Source organism: Adiantum capillus-veneris, chromosome 6 (assembly GCF_014529385.1).
Source record: "Adiantum capillus-veneris isolate H3 chromosome 6, ASM1452938v2, whole genome shotgun sequence".
Classification (NCBI taxonomy): domain Eukaryota; kingdom Viridiplantae; phylum Streptophyta; class Polypodiopsida; order Polypodiales; family Pteridaceae; genus Adiantum; species Adiantum capillus-veneris.
The window spans coordinates 120,910,660-120,919,648 of NC_140936.1; positions in this window are offsets into that span (position 1 = coordinate 120,910,660).

Genomic DNA, 8,989 nt, shown 5'->3' on the forward strand with positions numbered 1-8,989 from the left:
AGGAGAAATGCCTCCTTAGAATAGGAAAAAACAATGTAAAAATCTAAAAAAACAGCCTAATTTTTTGAAATTTCCTCTTGGAATAAAGAAGGAAAGGAATTTTGTATTTAGCATTTTCTCTTGACAAAATCAAGGAAAGTCTAAATCATCTCAGACTCTCTCTTTCTCTCTCTCTCACACACACATGTCCACAGAGGCGAGTGCATCCATTGGATTGGACGATGGACGAGGTCTCTCGCCAACCTCTCCAGCGTTCGGGAAAAATGTGTCTTGTCTTAATATCATGCCATTTTCAATTTAAAAAGTGCCGGTTGAGGGCACGGGAAAAGGAGAAATGCCACCCCAAAATAGACAAAAATAGTGTAAAAATTTTAAAAAATAGCCTAATTTTTTGAGATTTCCTCTTGAAATAAACAAGGAAAGGAAATTTTTATGTTCGAAAAAATGAATTTTCCACTATCTTGGTACCATAGCCTCTCTCTCTCTCTCTCTCTCTCTCTCTCTCTCTCTCTCTCTCTCTCTCTCTCTCTCTCTCTCTCTTTCTTTGATGCAGTCGAAAATTCGAGGGTCTGCCATCGTCTGCAAGAGGAAGTTAAGATACACAACATTCTCATGAAGCAGAGAACTTGCAGGATGGCACTGGGCAGGAGCCTCAACATTGCCGAGCAGTATTCAAGGAAAATGTGTCTTGGCTTAACATCATACCGTTTTCAATTTCAAAAATGCAGGTTGAGGGCAAGGGGAAAGGGAGAAATTCCACTCCACAACAGAGCAAAATAATGTAAAAACCCGAAAAAATAAACTTAATTTTCCAAAATTTCCTCTTGGCAAATCCAAGGAAAGGAACTTTGAACATTTGGAAAATCGATTTTTCTCGAACGCTGTTAATGCCTGAGCTAGATTGAGAGCCATGTTCGTACATAGATGGAAATCGTGAGACGCACAACATTAGGCAGTAGCGCAGAAGATTACGGGCGATGGAGTCCACAGGGCATGTGCCCGCCAAAAATCGATGGATACTTGCAAGAACACACAACGTCGCAATCAAGGCAAAGCCCATCCTCTTTTCTGCGCAATTCTACCGCTTGGGACTCCCTAGACAACACGCAAAAATAACTGCAGTGCTACACGACAAATTCGCATGCGCATAGCAAGAATGCAGAGAGAGAGAGAGAGAGAGAGAGAGAGAGAGAGAGAGAGAGAGAGAGAGAGAGAGAGAGAGAGAGAGAGAGAGAGAGAGAGAGAGAGACGCTCTTCCTTGCTGCAGGTGTCATTGTGTGTTTGTCTCTTGTGTATGTGACAGCTCGGCTTCTCCGCAGTACCACACCTATTGTGAGTTGAAACCTTCGCCTAAATTCTAACCGTCCACGTGCAAGCCATATGCAAAGTACGCCTAAGCCAACCCAATACTAAGGCCTTTCTTCAGCAGGCCCAAAAGAAAAAGAACAAGTGAAAGGGTCAGGAGGCTTTCGAAAACAATAAGAAAGTGATAAAATTGTTACGTTGAATTAAACTAGTATCAGTGTTTGGGAAAGGACTACCTCAGCTTAGTCTTGAGCCGATTGAAAATCGAGACTAGCTAACTGCAAACCATGGTAAATGGAAGAAAAACCGATGAAATATGTGAGAAAATCGTCTAAAAATTGTACAAATCTGAAAATTCTACTAGTATTTTTTATTTTCTTCTTTGTGAGGAAGAAACTTGATCAGTAATAAAAGAGACTTTCTCAAACGTTAACACTGACTGGAATCAAGCTATAAAATGCAAGAAATGTAAAGCCATGTGAAGTTGTGAAACGAAAGGTGAAATAAAAAGAACTAATTAATGTATATGTGTGTGTATAGAATTTATTAGAATTATGCAAAGTGAAGCTTCACTTTAGCATTCTAAAACAATAGAATGCAAAAAAAAAACATGTGTGTGTGTGTGTAAAATTTACTAAAATTGATGCAAGGTGAAGCTTTACTTTAGCATTCTAAAACAATAGAATTCAACAAAAGTAAAGACATGTCAGGATGTGAAATGAAAGGTAAGTCTCCATCATGTCAGGATATGAAATGAAAGGAGTCTCCGTAGGTCCGCCCAATTTTCGTTTTGGGTTGCATTAAAGGGTATCTCAAGCAGATGCTCTTATGGCTTTGAGGGGGGGAAAAGGAGGAGGCAGCACGTAGAATTGCTAAAGAGTAAAAGTGAAAGAATGTTGGAAGCTCGGGCCTCGGGGCAAGGTCGATTTGAAACGGAAGGGGAGGGAGGCATGTGGAGAGAAGAGAGAGAGACACAAAGAGGGAGATTTTGTTGCGAGCATCGGACAGAGTTGGAGAGACTTTGTTGCGATGGTTGCTTTGCCACAGTTTCTCTGGTTTGCAAAGGAGGCATCGAGTGCAGACGACCTTCCTCCTTCTCTTTGTGGCAATGTGTGTTGAGTGTCGTCTGTAGCTTGTCAATGCATTACATATTGTCCAAACATGTTTCGTTGTGTGACTATGAGCGCATTGTTGGAGATAAAGGGGAGAGATTGGTGGTTGTTGGAGGCCGGAAGCCAGGTGCGATGTGTGCAGGGATGAGCAGGCCGCCAACCACACGGAAAAGCTCGTGACGCACGAGGAGTCTCTCTCTCTCTCTCTCTCTCTCTCTCTCTCTCTCTCTCTCTCTCTCTCTCTCTCTCTCTCTCTCTCTCTCTCGTTTTGAACGGAAAGTAGGCCGAGGGCCGATGCTTTCTCTCTACACCTTGGTTGGTATTGCATTCATGTGTACTCAAGCACTGTAGTCAGGTGTACTTAATTGAGGTTCATTGAGCTTAAAGAGGTTTGCAGATTGCGCGCCTTGAGGTTGCCCATCGTAGGAGTTGTTCATATTAGAGAGCGGGCAAGCTCAGTGCGAAATAGTGCAGCCAGTGAGTGTGTGTGTGTGTGTGTGTGTGTGTGTGTGTGTGTGGGTGGGTGGGAGAAGGAATTTGCACCTTGTGCGAGGCATGGAAGGAAGGAGGCAGGCCTGCATGGGGCGCGACGAAGACATGGGAACGCCATATTGCAGGAGACATTATCAGGGGAAGAAGAATAACAGGATCTCTGAAGATTCACCGTAATAAACTGCGTGTGGACCGAGTATGTGCCTGTAGTAACCCAACACAACATTAAGGGTTTCTTTTAGAAAGCCAAAAAGAGAGATTTCAAGCGGAGATTTTTTACTTCGTTAGCGTAGTGGGCAATTCCAAATTCCTCGCCTGTCCGGTAGCCCACGTGGCTTCTCTTTAAAAAAAAAACTCCAACGCTGACAAGCTCTTAAAAAAAACTACGCCGTCAAAAGCTACCCAATCTTCTCCACACGCAATTTGCAGGTTACAAAGCTTGTTGGCTAGTATGTATGTTAAGTGCGGTTCACTTGTCAAGGCACAACAAGTTGTTGATGAGCTTCCAGTCTGGGATGTCGTCGATTGGACTGCACTTATTGCAGGATATGCCCGACATGGGCAGGGTCACGAAGCTTTGGGCTGTTTTCAGTGCTTGCGAAGCAAGGGCCTCTCTCCGAATGCAATCAGAGGTTGTTGGAGAAGAATGTCGTGCTTGGAAATGCGTTGGTATACATGTATGCTAATTGCGGTGTACTTTGGAAAGCACAACAAGTTCTGGACGAGCTTCCCAACCGAGATGTCATCTCTTGGACTACATTAATTGCAGGATATGCCCAACAAGGACAGGACCAGGAAGCTTTGAATTGTTTCCATTGTATGCGAAGTGAGGGTTTCATGTAGTCACCTATGCTTGCATTTTGAAGGCATGTGGCATTATGCAAGACATTGATATGGGCAAACAAATTCACGATGAGATTGTCAATCAGGGGCTGTTGAAAACAATTGCCATGCTTGGCAATGCTTTGGTTGACATGTATGCCAAGTGTGGTGTACTTTTGAAAGCTCAACAAGTTCTTGATGAGCTTCCTGATCGAGATGCAGTCTCTTGGAATGCATTGATTGCAGGTTATGCCCAACAGGGGCAGGGCCAAGAAGCATTGGGATGTTTCTAGCGGATGCGAAGCGAGGGCTTCTCTCCACATGCAGTCACCTATGCTTGCATTTTGAAGGCATGTGGCACTTTGAAAGATGTCGACACAAGAAAACAAATTCATGATGAGCTTGTTAGTCGAGGGCTGTTGCAAAAAATTGTCGTGCTTGGTAATGCTTTGGTTGACATGTATGGCAAGTGTAGTGTACTTTCCAAAGCACAACAAGTTCTTGACGAGCTTTATGTCCGGGATGCAGTCTCTTGGAATTCATTGATTGCAGGATATGCCCAATAAGATCAGGGCCAGGAAGTCCTTGGCTATTTTTATCGGATGCAAAGTGAGGGCTTCTCTCCGGATGCGGTCACCTATGCTTGTGTTTTGAAGGCATGTGGCATTATGCAAAACGCTATCATGGGCAAGCAGAGTCATGATGAGATTGTTAGGCAGGGGCTTTTACAAAAAGATGTCGTGCTTGGCAAGGCTTTGCTTGACATGTATGCCAAGTGTGGTGTACTTTTGAAAGCACAACAAGTTCTTGACCAGCTTTCTATCCGGAATGAAGTCTCTTGGAATGCACTGATTACAGAATATGCCCGACAGGGGCAGGGCTAGGAAGCTAAGGGGTGTTTTCAACGAATGTGGAGGGAGGTTTTCTCCCCAAATGTAGTTTCTTGGACTGCACTTATAGGAGGATATGCCCAGCAAGGGCGGGCCAACGTGGCAGACTTTCACACGGGCTCCATCGTTTTATCGATGCACCTAGGACAACGATACGCACAGGGAGAAGGGCCGGAGCGTGGAATTTTGGCTATTTTTACAAGCTTGCAGGGAGATGCACGGCTCTCTATAGCTTTCTAAAGCCAAGGCAGGAACGCAGCCCCAGCCCGCGTTAGAGGCTGTTGAAAAAAGCTGTCCTGCTTTGCACTATCTTGAAGGGCCAAGTTTTGAAAACAACTAGTGTAGCGAGGGCGGCCTCTCTTTAGATGGAATCACTTATGCATGCATCTTGAAGACCGTGGCTCTATGCAAGATGCTGATGTGGGCACAAAAAAAATTAACAACTATGTTGTTACTCATAGGCTCTTGAAAAGAGGGCTCTCTATAGCTTTGTAAAGCCAAGGCAGGAACGCAGCCCGCCGCTAGAGGTTGTTGAAAAAAACTTTTGTGCTTGGCACTGTCTTGGAGGCTTGAGTGCCAAGTCAAGTGAGGGCCTCTCTTTAGATGGAATCATCTATGCACGCATCTTGAAGATTGTGGCTCTACGCAAGATGCTGATATGGGCACACAAATTCACAACTATGTTGTTAGTCAAAGGATCTTGATAAGAGGTGTCGTGCTTGGCACTGTCTTGGTTGATATGTATACGAAGAGAGGTTGCAACCCGGCCGCTAGAGGCTGTTGAAAAAAGCTGTTGTGCTTGACACTGTCTTGGAGGCTCGAGTGCCAAGTGAAGCGAGGGCCTCTCTTCAGATGGAATCACCTATGCATGCATCTTGAAGATTGTGGCTCTACACAAGATGCTGATATGGGCACACGAATTCACAACTATGTTGTTAATCAGTGGCTCTTGATAACATGTGTCGTGCTTGGCACTGTCTTGGTTGATATGTATGCGAAGAGAGGTCTTCTCTCCAGATGCAATCACCTATGCATGCATCTTGAAGGCATGCGGCTCTACGCAAGATGCTAATATGGGAAAAAAATTCACAATTATATTGTTCGTCAAATTCTCTTGAAAAGAGATGTCGTGCTTGGCTCTGTCTTGGTTGATATGTATGCAAAGCGAGGGCCTCTCTCTAGCTACAATCACCTATGCATGCACCTTGAAGGCATGTGGCTCTACGCAAGATGCTAATATGGGCACAAAAATTCACAATTACATTTTTAGTCAGAGGCTGTTGAAAAAAGATGTCGTGCTTGGCACTATCTTGGTCAATATGTATGTCAAATGTGGTGCGCTTGAGAAAGCACAAAAAGTGATTGATGAGCTTTCTATCCGGCATTGATTGTGGGATGTGCGCAACAAGAGCAGCTCCAGAGGCTGTCGTGCTTGGCAGTGTCTTGGTCGAGATGTATGCCCAATGTGATGTGCTTGAGAAAGCACAAAAAGTGCTTGAGCAGCTTCTTGTCTTGAATGTTGTCTCTTGGAATGCACTGATTGTGGGATGTGTGCAAGAAGAGCAGTGCCAAAAATCTCTAGGCTGTTGTTTTCAACAGATGCAAAAGCATTGAAATGCATAGGTTGCGGGATATGCACAATAGGAGCAGGTCAAGAAAGCTCTAGAATGTTTTCCACTTCCTACGCATAGTGTGGACTCTTGGAATCCACTGATTGCAGTATTTTCCACATGAGAAAACTTAGTCTATTTACACCAAGTGCAATCGCGTACGTGTGCATCTTGAAGGCATGTTGCTCTATGCAAGATGCCCATATGGACACAAAAATTGAGATTGATATTGTTAGTCACGGGCTGTTGATGAAAAAAGATGTCGTGCTTGGCAATGCCTTGGTCGATATGTATGCCAGATGTGATGCACTTGAGAAAGCATAAAAAGTGCTTGAGGAGATTCTTGCAAGAAATGTCGCCTCTTTGAATGCACTGATTGTGGGATGTGCGCAACAAGAGCAGGACCAGAAAGCTCTAGGCTGTTTTCAGCGGAAGCAAAGCATTGGAATGCACTGGTTGTAGGATACACACAACAGGAAGCAGATGCAAATGAAAGGCTTCTCTACAAATTCATTCACCTATGCTTGCACCTTGAAGGCCAGTGGCCTTATGCAAGCTGTTGACATGGGTGAGAGAATTAACGACGAGAAGATACCTGGGTTGGCGTTGTTGGTAAGCCTATGTCGTGCTTGGCAGTGCTTGGTTGATATGTATGCCAAATGTGGTACTGTCATGAAATGTCGCCTCTTCGAATGCACTGATTGCGGGATGTGTGCAACAAGAGCAGGGCCAGAAAGCTCTAGGCTGTTTTCAACGGATGCAAAGCATTGGAATGCATTGGTCATAGGATACACACAACATGAGCAGTGCCTGAAAGCTCTAGGCTATTTTCAGCTTCCTATCCGGAGTGTGGACTCTTGGAATGTACTGATTGTGGGATTTTGCCCATAGGAGAAAGCTCTAGTTTGTTTTCGCCACATGCAATCACCTATGTATTCATCTTGAAGGCATGTGCTCTACGCAAGATGCTGATATGGGCAAATTATCCACAATTATATTGTTAGTTAGAGTCTGTTAAAAAAAGATGTCGTCCTTGGCATTGTCTTGGTCGATATGAATGCTAAATGTCGCCTCTTGAAATGCACCGATTGCGGGACGTGCACAATAAGAGCAGGGTCAGATAGCTCGAGACTGTTTTTAGCAGATGCAAAGCAAGTGTATCTCCATAAACTCAATCACCTATACTTTCATCTTGAAGGCCATGCTTACATATGGGTATGTGGCTCTCACAAGTTCTCGAGGAGCTTCTGTGCGGAGTATGGACTCTTGGAATGCACTGATTGCAAGATTTTCCCCACTGTCATGGCCCTGTTTTCAGCAGATGTGGCCACTTGGAATGCACTGATTGTAGAAGGTGTGCAACAAGAGCAGTACTGTCTTTGTCCATATATATGTGAAGCGAGGGCTCAAGGGACTCTTTGCAAATGGAATCACCTATGCATGCATCTTGAAGGATGTGGCTCTACGCAAGATACTAATATGGGCACAAGAATTCACAACTATATTGTTAGTCAAAGGCTCTTGAAAAGAGGTGTCGTGCTTGGCACTGCCTTGGTCGATATGTATGCGAAGCGAGGCCCTCTCTCCAGATGCAATCATCTACGCATGCATCTTGAAGGCATGTGGCTCTATGCAAGATGCTGATATTGCCACAAAAATTCACAATTATATTGTTAATCAGAGGCTATTGAAAAAAGATGTCGTGTTTGGCACTATCTTGGTCAATATGTATGCCAAATGTGGTGCGCTTGAGAAAGCACAAAAAGTGCTTGATGAGCTTCCTATCTGCCAACATTGATTGCAGGATGTGTGCAAGAAGAGTGGCTCTAGAGGCTGTTGAGAAAAGATGTCATGCTTGGGACTGTGTTGGTCGAGATGTATGCCAAATGTGCTGAGCTTGAGAAGGCACAAAAAGTGTTTGAGGAGCTTCCTAACCAGAATATTGTCTCTTGGAATGCACTGATTGTGGGATGTGTGCAAGAGAAGCAACTCCATAAAGCTCTAGGCTATTTTCAAGGGATGCAAAGTATGGGAATGCATTGGTTGTGGGATCTCTCTCCCGAATGCCGTCTCTTGGAGTGCATTGATTGCGGGATACACGCAACAGGAGCAGGGCCAGAAAGCTCTCGGATGTTTTTAGCGAATGCAGAGTGGGGACCTCTCTCCGGATGGAATCACACACGCATGCATCTTGAAGGCTTGTGGCTGTATGCAAGATGTCGATATGGGCTTGAAAATTCTCTTTAATAGTAGCTGTTACAAAAAATTGCCGTGCTTGGCAATGCCTTGGTTGATATGTTTTCTAGCGAATATGAAGTGAGGGACTCTTTCCAGATGCAATCACATACGCGTGCATCTTGAAGACATAAGTTTGTACACAAGATGCCAATGTGGGCCTCTCTCCATATGGTATCACCTACGTGTCCACATTGCAGGCATGTGTCTCTATGCAAGAGGCTGATACGGGCACAAAAAATGAGCTTTTTATTGTTGTTCAGAGGTTGTTGAAAAAAGATGTCGCGCTTGGCACAATCTTGGTCGATAATTATGACACGTGTATTGCGCTTTAGAAAAGTACGGTTTCTCACCAATCGAAGTCTCTTGGAGTGCTTTTATATCCAATTATGTCAAGCAAGGGCAGGAGGAAGCTCTAAAATTCATTCAAAGATGCAATATGACATGGGCATGTTCTTCATGACCATTTTGCCTGAAATGTTGCTTGTTGAATGCATTAAATGATGGGAATGGCGTCTCTTTC